Source organism: Oncorhynchus kisutch, linkage group LG4 (genome assembly GCF_002021735.2).
Source record: "Oncorhynchus kisutch isolate 150728-3 linkage group LG4, Okis_V2, whole genome shotgun sequence".
Taxonomy (NCBI): Eukaryota; Metazoa; Chordata; class Actinopteri; order Salmoniformes; family Salmonidae; genus Oncorhynchus; species Oncorhynchus kisutch.
In genome coordinates, this window is record NC_034177.2 from 66,077,842 (window position 1) to 66,100,871 (window position 23,030).

A 23,030-nucleotide genomic window follows, 5' to 3' on the forward strand; every position below is an offset into this window, starting at 1 on the left:
TGAAGCAACTAATAAAACCAAATTCAAGCATTTGCCAAAATCCAATAGGTGGGTCACCACCGTTCTAAACAGTGATCCTAATGCAAGTGGTTCCATGTGTGACAGATGAAAATCTCCATTAGAAACGTAGAAAGAGGGGGACTAGGATGGGTTGCTAATATAAACCACTTTTTTATATGAAAACCAATAGAACAAGAGAGAAACGCAACAGTAATGGCATGAGGAAGTCTTCATAAAATAATTGAAGCAATGTAAGACATTCCTCATTATTTGAAGTAAAGTCAAACGGGGGTTTCAAACAATTACACTGCCTCTAGCGCACATTTCAAAAGTGTGCCTACCGTTGACTATAGCCTATGCATTCCGATGGCGAATGGGAGACGCGTTTTAATTACGAGTTGAGAAAGACAAAAAATTGACTGGGCTTCCAAAAGCATGTTTCACTCCAGGTGATAGGTGATAGGCCATTCGGCTCCTCAAACTAGCCTCTGTATTCTGTGCGCATGACGACTAAGATACATGACGACTAATGAAAATACACACGGGCCAATTGAAATGATCCACTAACATATGCAAATTAACCTAGAGACCGATAAGCATGACCGGTCAAATGTATTTTGGACTGCGAACCAATTAACATCCCCATTCAGGACAATAAATCTGCTAGTAGCTACTGTATGGCAGACAGCATCTCTCCGGTTGTCAATCGACTGACCTTGAAGATGGGAAGATGAGGGGAGGAGGGACAAGTGATGCATTTTATTAGGACACATTTTGGAATAATGGGTATAGGCCTAGCAGTTCAGTGGTTTGAACTGACCACACATAGGCTTAATCCTTAATAGTTAGACTGGTTTGGCATTCCAAGATGTAACCAGACAACAGAAGAAAAAAACACACCTAGCCTTGAATGTAGCTGCCAGGTTGTAGATATTTTGTGTGTTAGCTGTACATTCAGGTAACTGACAAAATAAAGGACCACCAACAAAGTGTCTTAATAGGGCATTAGGCCAACACGACCGGGAATAGCTTCAATGCTCTTTGGAAAAGATTCTACAAATGTCTGGAACTCTATTGGAGGGATGCGACAAAATTCTTGCTCAATAAATTCTATAATTTGGTGTTTTGTTGATGCTGTCTCAGGTGCCGCTCCAGAATCTCCCATAGCACCATGCCCAAACCGGACACCATCGTGCGCAAATTGATCCCCCCCCCCCCCCCACACCAAACGCAATCACGACATACAAGTTGAAATATCAAAACAAACTCTGAACCAATTATGACAGTGACATTGTGCCAACAGAGATGGTCGCTTCGCGTTCTTAGAAAACTATGCAGTATTTTTGTAATTTTAAGTATTATTTCTTACACTGTTACCCCAGGAAGTCTTATTACATCCAGCCGGGAGGAACTATTGGATATAAGAGCAACTTCAACTTATCAATATTACGACCAGGAATACGACTTTCCCGAAGCGGATCCTCTGTTTGGACCACCACCCAGGACAATGGATCGGATCCCAGTAGGCGACCCAAAACAAAGCCGCCGCAGAAGGGGCAGACGGAGAGGTCTTCTGGTCAGCCTCCGTAGACGGGCACACCGCTCACCTCTACTGAGTATACTACTAACCAATGTCCAGTCTCTTGACTACAAGGTAGACAAAATTCGAGTAAGGGTTGCCTTCCAGAGAGACAGAGATTGTTACATTCTCTGTTTCACGGAAACATGGCTCACTCGGGATAGGTTAGTCGGTACAGTCACCCGGTTTCTTCACACATCGCACCGACAGAAACAAACATCTCTCTGGTAAGAAGAAGGGTGGGGATGTATGCCTCGAGTTGTGGTGTGATCACAACATAAGGACTCAAGTCCTTTTGTTCACCTGACCTAGAATTCCTTACGATCAAATGCCGAACGCATTATCTACCAAGAGAATTCTCTTCGATTATAATCACAGCCATGTGTATCACCCCCAAGCAGTCACCTCGACGGCCCTGAAAGAACTTAATTGGACTCTATGTCAACTGGAAAACACATATCCTGAGGCTGCATTTATTGTAGCTGGGGATTTTAACAAAGCTAATCTGAAAACAAGGCTCCCTAAATTTTATCAGCATATCGAATGCACGACCCGGGCTGGCAGCATTCTGGATCATTGCTACTCTAACTTCCGTGATGCATACAAAGCCCTCCCTCACCCTCCTTTCAGCAAATCTGACCACAACTCAATTTTGTTGATCCCAGCCTATAGACAGAAACTAAAACAGGAAACGCCTGTGCTCAGGTCTATTCAACGCTGGTAAGATTCCACACTTCAAGACTGAAGCAATCACGTGGACTGGAATATGTTCCGGATAGCCTCAAAACAACAACATTGATGTATATGCATTTGAGCAAAACCAAAAGCACGAACCATTGCTTTTAATCATGGTAAGGTGACCGGAAACATGACCGAATACAAAAAGTGTAGCTATTCTCTCCGCAAGGCAATCAAACAAGCTAAGCGTCAGTATAGAGACAAAGTAATTCAACGGCACACGAGAAGTATGTGGCAGGGCCTACAGTCAATCACGGATTACAAAAAGAAAGCCAGCCCCCACGAGGACACCGATGTCTTGCACCCAGACAAACTAAACAACTTCTTTGCTCGCTTTGAGGACAATACAGTGCCACTGACACGGACCGCTACCAAAACCTGTGGGCTCTCCTTCACCGCAGCCAACGTGAGTAAAACATTTAAATGCGTTAAGCCTCGCAAGGCTGCCGGCCCAGACAGCATCGCTAGCAGCGTCCTCAGAGCATGCGCAAACCAGCTGGCTGGTGTGTTTACGGACATATTCAATCAATCCCTATCCCAGTCTGCTGTTCCCACATGCTTCAAGAGGGCCACCATTGTTCCTGTTCCCAAGAAAACGAAGGTAACTGAGCTAAACGACTACCGGTAAGCACTCACTTCCGTCATTATGAAGTGCTTTGAGAGAAGGAAGCAAGGATATGGATCATATCAATTCCACCCTACCGGACACCCTAGATCCACTCCAATTTGCTTACCGCCCCAATAGGTCCACAGACGACGCAATCACAATCACACTGCCCTAACCCATCTGGACAAGAGGAATACCTATGTAAGAATGCTGTTCATCGATTACATCTCAGCATTTAACACCATAGTACACTCCAAACTCGTCATTAAGCTCGAGACCCTGGGTTTCGAACCCGCCCTGTGCAACTGGGTCCTGGACTTTCTGACAGGCCGCCCCCAGGTGGTGAGGGTAGGAAATAACATCTCCACCCGCTGATCTTCAACACTGGGGCCCCACAAGTGTGCGTTCTCAGCTCTCTCCTGTACTCCCTGTTCACCCATGACTGCGTGACCATGCATGCCTCCAACTCAATCATCAAGTTTGCAGACGACACTACAGTGGTAGAGTTGATTACCAACAACGGCCTACAGGGAGGAGGTGGGGGCCCTCGGAGTGTGGTGTCAGGAAAATAACCTCACACTCAACGTCGACAAAACGAGATGATCGTGGACTTCAGGAAACAGCAGAGGGAGCACCCCCCTATCTATCCACATCGACGGGACAGTAGTGGAGAAGGTGGAAAGTTAAGTTCCTCGGCGTACACATCACGGACAAACTGAAATGGTCCACCCAAACAGACAGTGTGGTGAAGAAGGCGCAACAGCGCCTCTTCAACCTCAGGAGGCTGAAGAAATTTGGCTTGTCACTGAAAACACTCAAACTTTTACAGATGCACAATTGAGAGCATCCTGTCGGGCTGTATCACCACCTGGTACGGCAACTGCTCCGCCCACAACCGTAAGGCTCTCCAGAGGGTAGTGAGGTCTGCACAACGCATCACCGGGGGCAAACTACCTGCCCTCCAGGACACCTACACCACCCAATGTCACAGGAAGGCCAAAAAGATCATCAAGGACAACAACCACCCGAGCCACTGTCTGTTCACAAATCTCTAGCCACTATAATAATTAAAAATTGGATGTAATAAATGTATATCACTAGTCACTTTAAACAATGACACTTTATATAATGTTTACATACCCTACATTACTCAAATGTATACTGTACTCTATACCATCTACTGCATCTTGCCTATGTCGCACGGCCATCACTTTTCCATGTATTTATATGTAGATAGTCTTATTCATCAGACTGTTAAACAGCCACCACTAACATTGAGTGGCTGCTGCCAACACACTGACTCAACTCCAGCCACTTTAATAATGGGAATTGATGTAACATGTAAAATATATCACTAGCCACTTTAAACAATGCTACCTAATATAATGTTTACATACCCTACATTATTCATCTCATATGTCTACGTATATACTGTACTCTATATCATCTACTGCATCTTTATGTAATACATGTATCACTAGCCACTTTAACTATGCCACTTTGTTTACATACTCATCTCATATGTATATACTGCACTCAATACCATCTACTGTATCTTGCCTATGCCGCTCTGTACCATCACTCACTCATATATCTTTATGTACATATTCTTTATCCCTTTACACTTGTGTCTATAAGGTAGTAGTTTTGGAATTGTTAGCTAGATTACTTGTTGGTTATTACTGCATTGTCGGAACTAGAAGCACAAGCATTTCGCTACACTCGCATTAACAACTGCTAACCATGTGTATGTGACAAATAAAATGTGATTTGATTTGGATTATTCATTCCTTTACATTTGCGTGTATAAGGTAGTTGTTGTGAAATTGTTAGATTACTTGTTAGACATTACTGCACGGTCAGAACTAGAAGCATTTTGCTACATTCGCATTAACATCTGCTAACCATGTGTATGTGACCAATAAAATTTGATTTGATTCATTTGGGGACAGGTCGAAAAGCATTAAACATTTATGGCAATTTAGCTAGCTAGCAGTTGGTAGCTAATTTGTCCCTGGACATAAACATTGAGTTGTTATTTTATCTGAAATGCACAAGGTCCTCTACTCCGACAATTAATCCACACATAAAATGGTCAACCGAATCGTTTCTAGTAATCTCTCCTCCTTCCAGGCTTCTTTTTCTTATTTGGACTTTATATGGCGATGGGAAACTAACTTTCATATTAAGGTGCATTACCACATCCGACCTCAGTTCATCTTTCAATCACCCACCTGGGTATATGTTCCTAAAAACCAATGAGGAGATTGGAGAGGCAGGACTTGCATCGCGTTCTGCGTCACAAATAGAATCAACTTATATTTTAGCGCCTGGCAACGCAGACGTTCGTTGGCGTGTGCGAGCAGTGTGGGTACAATGATTGAATCACATGCGTGTGTACATTTATTTTGCAATGTTCGCGCACGCGACAAGTCCAGTTTGGGCATTGCTAACGTGCGCTAATGTGACTAGAATGATGTAAGTAACATCAACATTCCAGGACATAGACATGTCTTGTATGTGCAGAAAGCTTAAATTATTTGTTAATCTAAGTGTGCTGTCCAATTTACAGTAGCTATACAGTAGCTAAAAAAATACCATGCTTTTGAGGAGAGTGCACAACAAACTTTTCTTATGGCACTTGGTTTGACACATTCACCTCTGATGTACTTAAATTCAGTAATCTTGCTCTGATTTGTCCTCCTGAGGGTTCCAGACATAAAATGTAGCATAGTTTTGTTTGATAAAATCTATTTTTAAATTTAAAATGTAGGTACTGAGTTCTAAAGTTTGAACCCCTGCTGTTTCTGGGCAGACTTGATAAAATAAAATAAAGTGTGTGCAGTATTGCCATGCTTCACTGGATCAGTCTGAAACTGCACATACACTGCTGCCATCTAGTGGCCAAAATCTAAACAGCGCATAAACAGCAATATTATATTATAGCCTTTCTCTTGCATTTCAAAGATTAAAATAAAAAATAACTTGTTTTTGTTTGCATGATCTTTTCCCAGATCTTGTGTGTTATATTCTCCTACATTAATTTCACATTTCCACAAACTTCAAAGGGTTTCCTTTCAAATGGTATCAAGAATATGCATATCCTTGCTTCAGGTCCTGAGCTACAGGCAGTTAGATTTGGGTATGTCATTTTTAAACCCCCTATGCTCCTTTGAGACCCCTCTTTCCAATAACAGATCTCTTCTCGCCATGGTAGCCAAGATAATGGGCAATTGGGAATTTTTATACATGAACCTAGGCATGATGGTATGTTAATTGCTTAATTAACCCAGGAACCATACCTGTGTGTTTCAATATACTTTGTGTCCCTCATTTACTCAAGTGTTTCCTGTATTTGGGCAGTTACCTGTATGCCCCCCTCCTGTTTTCTTATGCATCTAGAACTGTGCTGGATTGGAACTCTGTTGCTGACACATACCAGAACAATGGAGCAAGGCCGAAAGGCTCTCAACTGCACAGAGCCAAGTTTGTCAGGATAACTGCTAGCTTCTTCCGTCAATAAGCCAGGAGTCACACAGTTAGGCTACTGCTGTAATTAACGGTCCAGTGGGAGTGCAAGCTTCCCACAATAAAAGCCTCACTTTATCCCTGTCAACCGGACCCCTCCCCCCTCTTCCAGAGACTAGACCTGTGTCACCCTCAACCACTACCTCTATAAGGAGAGAAGATCCCGGTTGCTTTCTTAAAGCCACACCACTCTTCAGTCTATGAGTGATGATTCAGGAGAAAAAGTTGGACACAAAAGTAGACCGGCACAAATTGGGAAACTCACCAACTCGCCTTAAGTCGTGTTTAAAAGTGAGGACGTGAAATACATTTGGTTCAACATCCTCTGTGAACATATGGTAGCAATTTGCTCGAGTAGACTCCCTGACTCTGTTTGAAGGTCTGCCGGCGGAGTGCGCAAACTCAGGCTCAGTGTTTTAGTTTTTTTCCTCAAACAAAAGGGAACATATAAGCCACCGATCACTACATTGTCATCTCATCTTTTATACATGTTTAAACTGTGAACTAAGATGGTGACTTAATGACAAGGAGATACCTCTTTAAAAAAAAAAAAATTATAATAAGAGAACGTCCTCCGCCCAAAAATAACCCATTCTAGATGTTCTCTCATGGTGGGAGTCACTCCACCCATGAAAAACTCAGATGTGTAAACCTCCGGGAGCATGTGCAATCAGGTCCTTTCCTGCTCTTATTCCTCTAGTTATTAATCACATCAGCAGACAGCTCCAATGACCCAATCTGCGTCGGCAATTAAGAGCCGGGTAACCACCCGCTGATTGGCCAGCTCTGTCTGCCGGGAGAGGTCAGGGTTTAATCTCCTCAGAGGGGGAGGGGTATAATCAGGTTGTGTGGTAATCACCGGTGCCCTCCGCAGAGAAACAAACATTTGTTAGGTTAAAGAAAAAGGCTCAGAGAAGGAATCCAAACAGAGATGCATTCACCAACCAAGCATGTGACCACAACACATCTTGCACAAATTACACACCGTATGGGGTTGAACATGTATCATCACAAGTATAATCTAAAGCAGGAGTGATCCCTCAGATTCACTGTAACAGCCAGAGAGAGCAGCCTTACCTCACTGGGGGATCCATGGTGCAGGGGCATGTTGAGGAAGCTTGTAGAGAGACCAGAGTTGGTGCTGGGGGTCATACAGATCCATGGGGAGAGAGAACATATTGATGGTGGAGACAGAAATCCAGCATGGCACCATGGAGACCTGAGCAGGAGAGAGTGTGAGCCTCAAGTTAGTCACGCACCAAGCAAATGGGACGTTGTAAATGGACCAAAGTGTGTCAATAACAGGTCGGGAAGGACTGCATATCACCAGTCTTGATATGTCTGCATGAAAATAAAAAGTTTTGATTTAGCCAAACATTTCCATTTTTATTTCTGCCCTAAAATTTTGCGCACAACCCCTAAAGTAAAATAAAGCAGGCCGAGGGGGTTGCTGGGCAACCCAAGCTGTGCGGAGGTATCAGATGACGGGGCAGGAGCCGCAGCACAGCGCTGCAGACAGACTGTCACCGAGGCCCAGAGCCCAGGGACCCAGCCGCAGTACACTACGACCTACACTGATGGAAAGACATTACACATTACTGCAGCCCACAACTAACATCTTCCAACTTTAAAAGTCATTAGCAGAGCCGGATCGGTGTGTGTGTGTAATTACCGCCACTTCAGCATCACTGTCTACAGAAGGACGCCACCTCAGAGAAACAGAGGCAAGTTCAAACAGGAATATAAGAGCTGAAGCTCTTAGAGGGCTTATCAAAGTGTGATTTCTGTGTCTGACAAATTAATGCTGGATACTCATACATTGACTCACTTGTGTGATTAGTCAAGTCTGTAAATAACAAAAATGAAAGATGTAACTTTTTGGGCGACCCAAACAAATTCATTAGAAATCTGCATTATAGATCTGTCACTTATTGAAAGAAAGTCTAAGAAGCAAGCGGTAGAGCCGATCTATGTGCCTCACGTTTTTAAGTTTTGTTTTTGTGTCTTTTACATTTCGGTTTTGTACACCAGCTTTAAAACAGCTGAAAATACAATATTTTTGGTAATGGAAAATATATTTCCCAGCTGTTTAGATGGTACAATGATTCTCTACCCTACTTGATTGTTGTCACAACTGAAGTTAGGCAAACTACTAGAATTTTAGCAACCAGGAAAAGGCAGAGGGTTTTCTTCATAGTTGATCTTTAGGTTTAGCCTTTCAAACCAGCTTTAGGCCTTGCCTACATGAGCCTGAAAACATAGGGGCAAAGAGTGTCAGTCACTTCCCTGTTCAATACCAGGGAATCCTCATTTAGCGCACAGTTTTAGACATTTCAGCTCAGATACCCCAACAGCACATGGGGTATGATTTTAGACCTGAGGGATGTGCTATTCCAGGGGGTGGGATAGGAGGTTGTCCATGGTGTACCCATAAAGCCTCCTTTGAGTGGGCAACTGTAGGCCAAAAGCCCCTGCTGTGGCAGGGAGATAAGTGGAGCAGTATGGTCTGGATGTGGCCCAGCAGCCTGAGCGCCAGGCACTGCTCTCAGCACCAACACAGGGGCTATTCTTCCACATGGGAGAGTTCCTTGTGACTCAAAGGGCCTTTTAGTCCATGAGCCAGACAAATTTGGGCCATCGGGCTCACTTGGGCCAACGATGTCTAAGTAATTTTATTGAAGCTCTGTCCCTAGAGTTGAAAAATGTGTGATAGCACTACATCAAATGGTAGCATTCTCTGTGCTACTCTTTTTCATCCCTCCATCTATCCCATAGGGTTCAGTATACAACAAGCTATTGCTCACATCAATAATATATTATTGGAAAGCTTAGATTCACAGCTATCAGACACATTTTTGGAATTTTCAAGTCAATAGAACCTTGACCTCTAGCCTACATAACTCATATTTACAAAAGTATGTGGACATCCCTTGAAATTAGTGGATTCTGCTTTTTCAGCCACACCCGTTGCCGACAGGTGTATAAAATTGAGCACAGAGCCATGCAATCTCCATAGACAAACATTAGCAGTACACCGACCTTACTGAAGATCGCCGTGACTTTCAACGAGGCACCGTCATAAGATGTTATCTTTCCAACAAGTCAGTTCGTCAAATCACTGCCCTGTTAGAGCTGCCCTGGTCAACTGGAAGTGCTGTTGTGAAGTGGAAACGTCTAGGAGCAACAACGCTCAGCCGAGAAGTGATAGGCCACACAAGCTCAAGAACAGGCCACACAAGCTCAAGAACAGGTCCACAGAGTGCTGAAGCATGTAAAAATTGCCTTTCAATGAAATGGGTTTCCACACACAAGCCTAAGAGCACCATGAACAATGCAAGCATTGGCTGGAGTGGCGTAAAGCTCGTCGCCATTGGACACGCGTCCTCTGGAGAGGTGAATCACACTTCACCATCTGGCAGTCCGACGGACGAATCTGAGTTTGGCAAATGCCAGGAGAACGCTACCTTCCCCAATGCATAGTGCTAACTGTAAGGTTTGGTGGAGGAGGAATAATGGTTTGTGGCTGTTTTTAAGGTTTGGGTTAGGCACTGTAGTTCAAGTGAAGGGAAATATTAACCCTTAAATCTTAACATACTAGACAATTCTGTGCTCCCAACTTTGTGGCAACAGTTTGGGGAAGGATCTTTCCGGTTTGAGCATAACAATGATCCCGTGCACAAAGCGAGGTCCATACAGAAATGGTTGGTCAAGATCGGTGTGCAAGAACTTGACTGGCCTGCACAGAGCCCTGACCGCAACCCCATCGAACATTGATGATTTGGAACACCAACTGCGAGCCAGGCCTAATGCACCAACATCAGTGCCCGACCTCACGAATCTAGTGGAAAGCCTTCCCAGAAGAGTGGAGGCTGTTATAGCAGCAAAGGGGGGACCAACTCTTTATTAAATGCCCATGATTTTGGAATGAGATGTTCGACAAGCAGGTGTCCACATGCACTACATGACCTAAAGTATCAGAATTAGCTGTTGCTTTAAAAAAGGAAACACCCGATACATTTTAACCTTTGACAAGTGGATCTGGAAATGTCACCAGCTACAACTCTTATTTAAAAAATAACCCATATTGTGCCATTGACGTTAGAATGTTAGAAGCTTAGCCATAGGATTCCATGTGGTGGGGCAGTTTTTGGAATGTAACTTTGGTGATAAAGGCACCACATTTGACACTCACAGCTAGAACAGGGTTTTAAAAAGATTTCTAGATACAGAGCGATCACAGGATTCACATATGCGCAGGAGTTATTATTAAGGCTACGGGAGTGGATATAGACCTAGTCAGTGCCTAGATTTCAGTTTCCATTTAACCGATCTAAACAGCAGGCTACAGCAGTTCGCTTGAAGGCCCCATCTTGTGACTGTGGAATTTGTATAGCGCCTCACAATCACACAACATAGCAATCATCCTCTTTTACCACTTCACCAAATCATTTTTGGGCCCTCCTATTATGTTCAACTCTCCATTTCGTAGCATTTCTCTTAATGAAATTAAGTTCGACATTGTCCTTCTTGCCTCCGTGGGTCTATGCTAACTTTTCCTGCCTGTTTCCAAAAGCAATTGGTGTGTAAGCTATTTGGTGCGAGTACAGTTAGGCCCTCAAGCTTACACATAAATGCCAGAAAGCCTAAAATAATGAAAGAAAAAACCTCTATATAGCCTATAGATATAAACTACACAAGAATGAAACCTTTATTCCTTTTATTCAACCCCACACAATATTTAATGACCCCAAACCCACCTGCCCTGCAGATATAACCGCAGGGACAGCGGGTTTTAAGTTAACCTGCTCATCACGAACATAAGCCTTCAAGAAAATCACTGAGACATCGTCTGCCCAAGTGAGCCTGACCGACCACCCTGGCTCATGGACTATTTATTAGCCAGAGACAACAATGTGAGTTTACATTCAGCGACAAACTCTTTTGCAGGGAAAATAAATGCAGTACATCAAATAGAAATCTTAATTCCTGCAAGTGGGAAGCTTTTCTGCTGGTGTAAAGGCATTTGAGGTCCTTATAGCCAAGTCAAAGTGACCTTGTAAAAGGACATAACTGCAGTGGGCATTCCATGCGCCAACTATTTTTAGGCCGAATGACAAGAAAATAGCCATTTGAAAGTGCTAGAGTGGTTAGTATGAGCAAATACAAAACAAATCGAAGAAAAGAGATGAACACACAGTGAGCACATTCATAACACTGAAAGGCAATAGAGATCAGCTGTGCTCATCTGTTTACAATACTGCCTCAATGTCTCCTCACCAGGCCAAGGTCACTCAAGGGTGCAGCCAATAATTGGCAACTAACTGCGCTGGCTATTTATAAAGTCCTGAGAGCATGCAGGAATATATTCTGAGGCTGCGAGGTGTCACAGTACAGGGGCATGGCTTCGGGGAGATATATTTTGAGTAAAAGCAACAATGCAGAGAGAAATAAAGGAAGCGTGTTAAAAGGGAAGACGAAAGTACTAGACATCTTGTAGTTCTATTCAAGCTTCAAAGAAGTCAGACAAATGGACTCATGTTTTAAGTTGGAGAGTTAGCCTATCGCATACTGTGATCCGCAAAACAGACTGAAGGTTGATGAACAGACCACTAACACGATATCTGTTGTGAAAAGGGAAAAGCATCTAGTGCCTCGTAGCTTTATTATGCAAAATCCTCACAACACCAGGTGTCAGTGAGGTGTTCAACTTTACTGTCTGACAGGAGTCGTGTAACCAGTTTTTGGAAGAGAAGTATGTCAGCCATGAGAGAACACCGTGTCCCAAAAGAGCGCAGAGAGGATCCCCGCGGCACTGAAAAAACTAAAGTCAACAAACTAAAAAGAAACATTATTGGGTTGATATGTGTGAGCTTGTGTATGTGACATAGGCTTGAAAAAGGAAGTGGAAGTCAAGCATTTGGCGATTCCATCGCTGAAGTTAATTCCGTCGGCTTTAGCAAAACTAACAGAGTGGCACGAGAGCAGAGGGAAATGTGTCGAGGCTTGGAGGAGCGACTAATGCCATCAAAGTGAACGATCAGCCATAGCTAATTGAAATTAAAGACCATAGAGGGGGGGGGGGCTCCAGTCCGTTCACAGGGCCCGTTCTGTGGGAATGTGCTACCCTCACCAGGGCCAACACCAGATTTCCCCCTTCGCTCTCAACACCTCCAGTCCAAATGCCTCCTTACAGGAAAAACAGCCTACTGTCAACTAGATATTTTTTCATGAAGCCCTAACCTATATCTTACATCTGCTGTTTGGCTTTTAGTAATACATTTGAGTTAGCAAGTAGATCTGTTGCTAGCTAGCTGAGCAAATAGCTTTATGACTAGCTACCATGTCATTCCGGCATACCTACCAGTTTATTCCAAGTAATCAAGGCAGGACCCACTAAATTCATCCATACTGACAAATAAGAAATCTGTAAATAATTGGAGTAGGATGATTGAAGAGCACCCTGCCAGAGTGGCGGGATGTTCATTTTCTAGCTGCCAAACTACATTCCTTTGCTGAGATTATTTATTTTTTATTAAATTCTCATCCCTCACTTTTGTCTCACATGAGCTCCTCCGCTCTCCAGTGTCCTGCTCCCAGAAATCAACCAAGTGCCATTCACTCACCTGTGAGGAGAACCATCCTAGTGCAGTTTGAACAAGCCCTGCAGGAGTTCTGATTGGTTTAGGAGTTCTGACAGGTTTAGGAGTTCGGCATATTTGCCTGAGCAGACAGTGTTGAAATATACTTATGAGAAAATTTAAGGTGTCATCAAATGTTATAGTCATCATAAGAATGTTTTACGGTCATACACAAAATGTTTTTTAAACATCTCCTTCGACAGGGATCAAGCAACTACACGTTTTTCATTTTTGGACAACATCCTAAGCATTTTGAACTAGCCTACATTTTTTTCTTGCTCCTTTATCTGTTTTTATCCAACTTCATGTGTCATATTTTAAGACTGAGGTATTCTGCTTGGAGTGGAGATGAGTCTTGTGGGTTGGAGTCATCTTCCCACCTCATTGAGCTCCCAAGTGGTGCAGCAGTTGAACCTTTCTAGCGCAGGCGTTCCGCTAACGCAACCCCTCGACAACATTCCGCTGAAAAGGTTGTGCGAGAAATTCAAAAATATTTTTTTTCCGAAATATGTAACTTTCACACTTTAACAAGTCCAATACAGCAAATGAAAGATAAATATAGTATAGTATATAGTATGATTTAAAAAATGCTTTACAGCGAAAGTACAACATATGATTATGTTAGGTTATAGCCATGTCAAAAAACAAAGCCATTTTTCCAGCCAAAGAGAGGAGTCACAAAAATCAGAAATAGATCAAATGAATCACTAAACTTTGATGATCTTCATCAGATGACACTCATAGGACATCATGTTACACAATACATGTATGTTTTGTTCGATAATGTGCATATTAATATACAAAAATCTGTTTACATTGGCGTGTTACGTGCAGTAATGTTTTGATTCCAAAACATCTCGTGATTTTGTAGAAACTCATAATAAACATTGATAAAAGATACAACTGTTTTTCACAGAATTAAAGATAGACTTCTCCTTAATGCAACCGCTGTGTCAGATTTTTTAAAAACTTTACAGGAAAAGCATAATCTGAGAACGGCGCTCAGAGCTCAATCCAGCCAGATAAATATCTGCCATTTTGGAGTCAACAGAAGTTAGAAATAACACTAAATATTCACTTACCTTTGATGATCTTCATCAGAAGGCACTCCCAGGAATCCCAGTTCGACAAAAAATGACTGATTTTTTCCATAAAGTCCATCATTCATGTCCAAATAGCCACTTGTCGTTCAGCCCAGTAATCCATCTTCATGAGGCACGAACACTTCGTCCAGACAAACTCAAAAAGTTCCATTACAGGTCGTAGAAACAAGTCAAATGATGTATGGAATCAATCTTTAGGATATTTTTAACATCAAAACATCAATAAGCTTCCAACCGGGGAATTTTTATGTCTGAAGAAAAGCACTGGAACAAGAGCTAACTCTGTCGGGAGCGCGCGTCACAAGCCTGAGACACTGCCAGACCACTGAATCAAACAGGTCTTATGAGCCCCTCCTTAATAGTAGAATCCTCAATCCAGTTTCTAAAGAGAGTTGACATCTAGTGGAAGCTGTAGGAAGTGCAACTTGACTCCATAGACACTGTGTAGGCCAAGCTTTGAAAAACTACAAACCTCAGATATCCCACTTCCTGGTTGGATTTTTCTCAGGTTTTTGCCTGCCATATGAGTTCTGTTATACTCACAGACATCATTCAAACAGTTTTAGAAACTACTACTAACTACTAACTACTAACTACTACTAATATGCATATATTAGCATCTGGGACAGAGTAGGAGGCAGTTCACTCTGGGCACGCTACTCATCCAAAAGTGAAAATGCTGCCCACTATCATTAAAAGGTTAAAACACTGCATCGCAGTGCTAGAGGCGTCACTACAGACCCTAGTTCCATTCCAGGCTGTAGGCTACCATCCATTATTACTCAGGAGAATTGTTTAAAATTTATGCAAAAAGGATACCACTGCACTTACCTTAATAATGCTCCCAACATTAAATTATTCTCATAAATTGTGAGCATACCAGTTAACATTGAATAGCATGGCAAATATTAATGGATGGCACACACCAGACATTACACAGCCAAACAGGTCAAAAGGAAAAACAAATAACAGCCTGCTGTCATTTGAAAATTAAGCTGTGAAAATGCAGGCCTATAGTAAACTTACTCAGCCATGTTTATCATGAGCTAATCTATTTTAAAACACTTGCCAGCCTATCCTAAATCTTATAAAACAAGGGCCTAGGTTATGTACTGCAGTGGTTCATGACATAGCAATTAAAATACTTGTGTGCATTTAACTTGTGTCAGAGAGGGGTAGAACAAAGAAACAATAATAAGAACAAAGAAAGAAGAGGCTAGTGTGGGTGCATGCTTTTGTTCCAGCCAAGCAGTAACACTGATTCAACTAATCAAAATATTTGACTTGGCAGTAGGCCAGTTGGGGGCGGGGGGGGGGGGGGGTTAAGTTGTTGGGGATATTCTGGGGATTACTGGCTCCGGTTTTTCACTGATGTAGTAATGGCAGCTGCTGTAGACTACAGGCACAAATAGAACAAGGAGCAAGTTATACAAATCTTTGCAATGGATGCATCAAAAGTAATTAACCGGTAAAAAAATAAAACATCAGGTCTTCTGTTTTTACAGCAATTTTTCTACTCACCTACACTGGATGCTAGCTAGATAGCTAAATATTATAGCTTGCCAAGTCTATGTATATAATGTGTCAAATAAATGTTATTTCAAAACATTAAACAGTTAGCTTTATTATAGTTATAAAGCATTGCTAACATTAGCTAGCTAATGAGAAGCTGATATCTGCGGGATGCTTTCACATTTAGCTCGTCTGGGTTTGTTGCTGTTAGCTAGCACATAGTAACCTACTGCAGTAGTCAGACATGACACGAATTACCAACATAGTTGGATCTAGGGCAGACCAGAGTCTGTTTTTACATCCATTGAGAATGACAATAGCTCCTCAACGTGGCCCATTTGATAATCTTCTAGCCGTCTTTCGATAACCACTCAGCGTGAAATGGGGGGGTTATGCTCCGATGGAAACGTCATCAAATAGGCCTACCTGATTACTTCTTACCCTTGCCCAAATAGCCTACAGCATTGTCTGTCCGGAGCTCACTGGCAGATATATATTTTATACAATGTTGCAGGTTTGCTAGCATGAGGTTCAGGCCTGAGCCAAGTTATTTGACACAACGTTTCAAGTTCCTTGCAGACAGGCCATGCGTTTCAATGTGATTTATACTATTTATTTTTAAAACCAGGATATTTTCTACCTGCAGGCTGCAATGTTTTAATTTTTTGGCTTTAAAGTAGGCCATTTTTATAAAGTTGGCAATATGCATTACTTTTACAATTTCGATTAATCACAATGATTTTGAGATACGAAGACAATTATAAATTAAACTGTTCCTCGAAAATGTGCATATAAAAATCATAACTGGGAAGCAGATCGGTAAAAGCAGTATTAGGATCGTAACAGCAGAATCTGCAAAGGCCAGGAGCAGTGGGAGGAAGTTCTCTTCTTGTTAGGCTATCTTTCCCTGAAATATTTGTATAACGTCACAAACCCTGCTGCTGACGTTATTCGGTGGCAATTGCATTGGCATATGTTCTTTAAAGAGAGGACGCCGTAATGAGAGAAAGAATGTAGCCTAAGCTACTGAAAATAGACCTTTTACAAGATTACATCATGACAGGAGCGTTTGATTCTTCTTAAAGAGATGGAGTCCAGTCAGGGTACTTTAGGAAACTTTCTGAACGGACAAATAGGCCTATAGAGAGAATGAGGGAACTCACACGCACACCCTGTAAATGCGCCCGCCAATAAAAGCCACCAGCGCTTGTCAGAAGAGCAAATATTTATTATCCTTTCCTTAAATATTTAAAAACCTTACTGCATTGGAGCTCCTAGAGTGTGCAGCTCTTCTTTTTCAAGCGTTCTACTCCGCTAGCCAGCACCTCGCCTAAACAGGTGTGCGTTTCTTTCATCTCCAAAAAAACCGAGGCCTACCTTAGGTTTTCCAAAAGTAGAATTTACCATCTATTATCAGAATGCTAACAGAATTAGCTGTAGTAATAGCAAATGTCCCATGGAGGCTGCTAGCTAAATATGCTAAACAACACAAATTTAAATAAACTAATTGCAAAAACAGGCAATCCAGCTCATAAATGTGTAACTTTTGGTGAGTTTGGACTTACAAGCGATTGTGAACGAGAGACATTGTGCAAACGAACAAAGTTGACGCACGCTTGTCTGAAGGAAGAAGAGTTCTGCTCTGGAGCAGCATGTGTTCACGCTGTGTCTGTGTGGAGTCTGGAGTCGCTAGGGCAACAGGCCTGCCTGCGCTGCTTGAAGAGGGGGAGGAGCAGACAGGCCGAGAACAAAGGAGAAAAAAAAAACACAAGGAAACCAAGACAGCAGTGGCAGAGAACTCATCCTAAGGGCTTTGCCTTTTCAAAACACAGCAGAAAGCTAAAACACAAAAGAAACATCTTGTAGATCTAAAATGCTTCTTATTGTAATTTCTGCTCGGCATCAGACACATTTCGTGCTTCAGTTGCACTTCTCATTTGGATGAGAATTGACGAACGAGCATTCAGCTATCTGACTGATGTGTAGTTACTTTTCTTGGTGTAGCAGTAAGCTTCATAAAGGTTACAGGTGAAATGAAGTATGAGACCTGCTTTATCTCCTAATGTATTGCACAAGTTGACTTCAGGCATTTACTTACAAAAAAGCTACAATGTATTAAAAAAACATCCTGTGGCTATTTCCAAAACACCCAGTATACCACCCAAGCCTAGAATTGACAAGGAAAGTATAAAGGGGACAGCTATGCTATAGTATAAAGAGGAAATTGACAATCGTTAAGATAGACGCAACATGTCCACAGCCTATTTATCAGCAACGCCGATTCCCGAGGGGGAGAGCGCTGGAAAGATTTTTCAAATACTGCGAGGAGCCATTATAAATTTGAATGGATGTAAAAATGTATATATATACACATCTTTGTTGAATTACTGTGTGAGGTGAGGTGAAGACACAATTACTGAGAAGCTCAGCTTATTAGTGGTGGTGAGTTAATAGACAAAAAAAAAACTAAAACATTTAATAAAAAGCCAAATGGACACTTCCCTACATTTGAGGCCAGGTACTTATGCGTGCTCAGGCACGTGGGCTCCATTAGCATTAACAGGACAAAGAAACCAGACACATGTTCATTGCTGACATGAAGCGTGTAAATGGTATGAAATAACCCAAAATGGGTTTCTCACAAGTGTTGCAGGTTGTGAACTCTGCAAACAGCATTTCCTCTCCGAGAATGAGGACAGTAAATTACTAATTAATACATGCATCAACAGAAATTAATGTAACCAAATAACAGGAATTAACAGTAAATTTCCTGTTTTATAAACGATAAGCTACTTACCACATGAACATTCATAAAATTGCATTACGGGCCGACACTGTACAGCTCCCACCCATTCCAGCATTGGGGAAACTGACTTACCCAGTTGAATAAAAGGTGAAATAAAAAAAAATATATATATATATATATATATATACACTGCTCAAAAAAATAAAGGGAATACTTAAAAAACACAATCTAACTCCAAGTCAATCATACTTCTGTGAAATCAAACTGTCCACTTAGGAAGCAACACTGATTGACAATAACTTTCACATGCTGTTGTGCAAATGGAATAGACAACAGGTGGAAATTAACGGCAATTAGCAAGACACCCCCAATAAAGGAGTGGTTCTGCAGGTGGTGACCACAGACCACTTCTCAGTTCCTATGCTTCCTGGCTGATGTTTTGGTCACTTTTGAATGCTGGCGGTGCTTTCAGTCTAGTGGTAGCATGAGACGGAGTCTGCAACCCACACAAGTGGCTCAGGTAGTGCAGCTCATCCAGGATGGCACATCAATGCGAGCTGTGGCAAGAAGGTTTGCTGTGTCTGTCAGCGTAGTGTCCAGAGCATGGAGGCTCTACCAGGAGAAAGGCCAGTACATCAGGAGATGTGGAGGAGGCCGTAGGAGTGCAACAACCCAGCAGCAGGACCGCTACCTCCGCCTTTGTGCAAGGAGGAGCATTGCCAGAGCCCTGCAAAATGACCTCCAGCAGGCCACAAATGTGCATGTGTCTGCTCAAACGGTCAGAAACAGACTCCATGAGGGTGGTATGAGGGCCCGATATCCACAGGTGGGGTTGTGTGACTCCATGAGGGTGGTATGAGGGCCCGATATCCACAGGTGGGGTTCAGTGGGTCATATGATTGAGTGTAGTCTGGCCCAGGAGTGGGAAGGTGAACAGAAAGGCTCTGGAGCAACGAACCGCCCTTGCTGTCTCTGCCTGGCCGGTTCCCCTCTTTCCACTGGGATTCTCTGCCTCTAACCCTATTACAGGGGCTGAGTCACTGGCTTACTGGGGCTCTCTCATGCCGTTCCTGGAAGGGGTGCGTCACCTGAGTGGGTTGATTCACTGATGTGGTCATCCTGTCTGGGTTGGCGCCCCCCCCCCCCCCCCTGTGTGAATTTAAGTGTGCTTTCTCTAATTCTCTCTTTCTTTCTCTCTCTCTCTCTGAGGACCTGAGCCCTAGGACCATGCCCCAGGACTACCTGACATGATGACTCCTTGCCGTCCCCAGTCCACCTGGCTGTGCTGCTGCTCCAGTTTCAACTGTTCTGCCTTATTATTATTCGACCATGCTGGTCATTTATGAACATTTTAAACATCTTGACCATGTTCTGTTATAATCTCCACCCGGCACAGCCAGAAGAGGACTGGCCACCCCACATAGCCTGGTTCCTCTCTAGGTTTCTTCCTAGGTTTTGGCCTTTCTAGGGTGTTTTTCCTAGCCACCGTGTTTCTACACCTGCATTGCTTGCTGTTTTAGGCTGGGTTTCTGTACAGCACTTTGAGATATCAGCTGATGTACGAAGGGCTATATAAATAAATTTGATTTGATTTGTGCTTACAGCCCAACACCGTGCAGGACGTTTGGCATTTGCCAAAGAACACCAAGATTGGCAAATTCACCACTGGCGCCCTGTGCTCTTCACATATGAAAGCAGGTTCACACGGAGCACATGTGACAGAGTCTGGAGACGCCGTGGAGAACGTTCTGCTGCCTGCAACATCCTCCAGCATGACCGTTTTGGCGGTGGGTCAGTCATGGTGTGAGGTGGCATTTCTTTGGGGGGCCGCACAGCCCTCCATGTGTTTGCCAGAGGTAGCCAGACTGCAATTAGGTACCGAGATGAGATCCTCAGACCCCTTGTGAGACCATATGCTGGTGCGGTTGGCCCTGGGTTCCTCCTAATGCAAGACAATGCTAGCCCTCATGTGGCTAGAGTGTGTCAGCAGTTCCTGCAAGAGGAAGACATTGATGCTATGGACTGGCGCGCCCGTTCCCCACACCTGAATCCAATTGAGCACATCTGGGACATCATGTCTCGCTCCATCCACCAACGCCACGTTGCACCACAGACTGTCCAGGAGTTGGCAGATGCTTTAGTCCAGGTCTGGGAGGAGATCCCTCAGGAGACCGCCACCTCATCAGGAGCATGCCCAGGCATTGTAGGGAGGTCATACAGGCACGTGGAGGCCACACACACTACTGAGCCTCATTTTGACTTGTTTTAAGGACATTACATCAAAGTTGGATCAGCCTGTAGTGTGGTTTTCCACTTTAATTTTGAGTATGACTCCAAATCCAGACCTCCAATGGTTGATACATTTGATGTCTATTGATAAGTTGTGTGATTTTGTTGTCAGCACATTCAACTATGTAAAGAAAAAAGTATTTAATAAGAATATTACATTCATTCAGATCTAGGACATGTTATTTTAGTGTTCCCTTTATTTTTTTGAGCAGTATATATAATGAAATAAACAGTCCCCCTAGTAGGTATAGTTTATCTATATGAAAATAGTTTTTTTTTATTTTATTTTTTACCAATCCTAAAATGAATGTAGGCCCATTTTAGAATGGTTTTGAGTTATTTTATTTTCACAATGGTCTTCATCCATAACCAGCAGTTACCCGGTTATTCTAGTAGTCAGAACGTTGGGCCAGTAACCGACCGAATCCCCGATTTGACAAGGTTAAAATCTGCCTTTCTGCCCCTGAGCAAGGCAGTTAACCCACTGTTCCCATCTCTGATTGAGAGGGGTTGGGTTAAATGCAGAAGACACATTTCAGTTATGTAACTGACTAGGTATCCCCTTTCCGTTTAATTAGATTACTGTCACAGCCCTAACATACATTTTATTCCCATATTCTAAACAGAGGTACACTACAACAGGACTTTCTCTTGGTTTGCACCATCTCTATTGCAAAAAGACCATTTGCCTTAGACCGGATATAGTATTTCCCCCAAAACAGATGTCCCAACCTGGAAATGAGAGAAAGGCCGTTGATACCCACGTCGGCCACCCATGCTCTAAAGGATGGAAGACTCACTAAAAAAGCTATTCTGCAAATGTATGGTCAAATCCAGGTGGGAAACGGATGACAGGGTTAGTTTACAGGGGTTAGGAAAGGAGCCATACTAACTTCAAAAGATTAAATCACACAACTCAGGCAAAATAATTACCCCAAAATAAAGTGCAAACCCTCCAAGAGAAAGAATGATGAACACTATAAACTTGATGTCCTTTCCTTTATCTGGGTAATCCAGTATTTACAATCATGGCACAGTTTGAAAAAGAAAGCAGAACATAGGATAAACTGCATCATATCATAGGCATTAACTGTTTATCAACTTTTCTTCTTTACAAAGACAAAACAAGACAAAGATTCAGAACCCCCCCCAGTTTTCTGAATATTCCAGCATTTGAATTCTCCAGGAATGCTATCCTTTTAGTTGCCTTCAACATTTAAACACACAAAAACAGCATTCTTTCACAGAAGCATTAAGGTCTCCATCATACAATGCTTGTTTTTATAAATCACATTGCTCGAAATAAGAACATTTTCTTAGTTTACAAATCAGGGATTTCCCAATATAAAACTACGTAAAAAAAAAAACTCCCTGGCCTTTTCTACTTTATCCATTAAAAGATACAAAATCATTTCAGTTGCCATCCACACAATCTCTGTCCCTCCCTCTGTTCACATTAGCGTGAGCTCTAAATTATTCACTCGGATGGCTCAGTGTATTTAAAGAAAGATCAATACCATTAAAGGACAACTGAAGCTTGCATGGTAAATATCATCAAGGCCAGTCATTCTTAAACCAATCATGTAGAACAAACCTATACTATGCCACTAAACTCTTCACTGCATGTCAATGAAAGGCTGTTGAATCGAAATGGATGGAAGACAAACGTTTGCACACCTGAACCCTTCTAAGTCAATCACTATTCAACAAGTGCAGGGAAGATGTAAACATTTGAAGACTCGATAAATGGCTTCTCGCACACTGTGTATATATTGGAAAAACTAAATGGGCTATTCCTTTACAAGCAACATGTTGAATTAGGGCTGGGTGATATCGTTGTTTAAGGTATACCGCTACGGATCCACAAACAGCCTAAAATGTTGACGCACAAAAAAAATAAAGAAATTGGATTACTTCACTAGCTAGGTTTCCATCCAATTGGCAACATTCTCATGTGAATATTCTAAAATCTGCATAAAGATGTTTCCACCAACTGACTTGTTGCCGTTAAAAGGCTGTGCGTGATGACGTAGTGCACATCAAATTAGTTTTGCAGTTAAATTCCAATGTACCAAATTTAAAAAATAATACATATTAAATGGGTTTCTATTGCATTTAACTCTACTGATGGTTTGCACCAAAAAAAGTATTGCTTTATATAGCGACTGTGCCCACTCTGGTATTGGCACGTGCGCTCTAGCCAACAGTGCTGTCTGTGAGCTGCTGGCTAGAGTGCACGTATAGCCTACATGAGATTATATGGACAAAAGTGAGATTTCTATTTTTCCAA

At 42.5% G+C, this 23,030-nt stretch overlaps 1 protein-coding gene across 2 annotated transcripts in view; it reads right to left on the minus strand.

Moving 5' to 3' along the window:
• LOC109889867 (bone morphogenetic protein receptor type-1A) overlaps nt 1-23,030 on the minus strand; it is a 66,773-nt gene that overhangs the window by 37,398 nt on the left and 6,345 nt on the right. For both annotated transcript variants that reach the window (XM_020481643.2, XM_020481644.2), the window contains exon 2: nt 7,530-7,671. The gene's annotated coding sequence lies outside the window, so the exon portion shown is untranslated. The remainder of the gene's footprint in view (nt 1-7,529; nt 7,672-23,030) is intronic.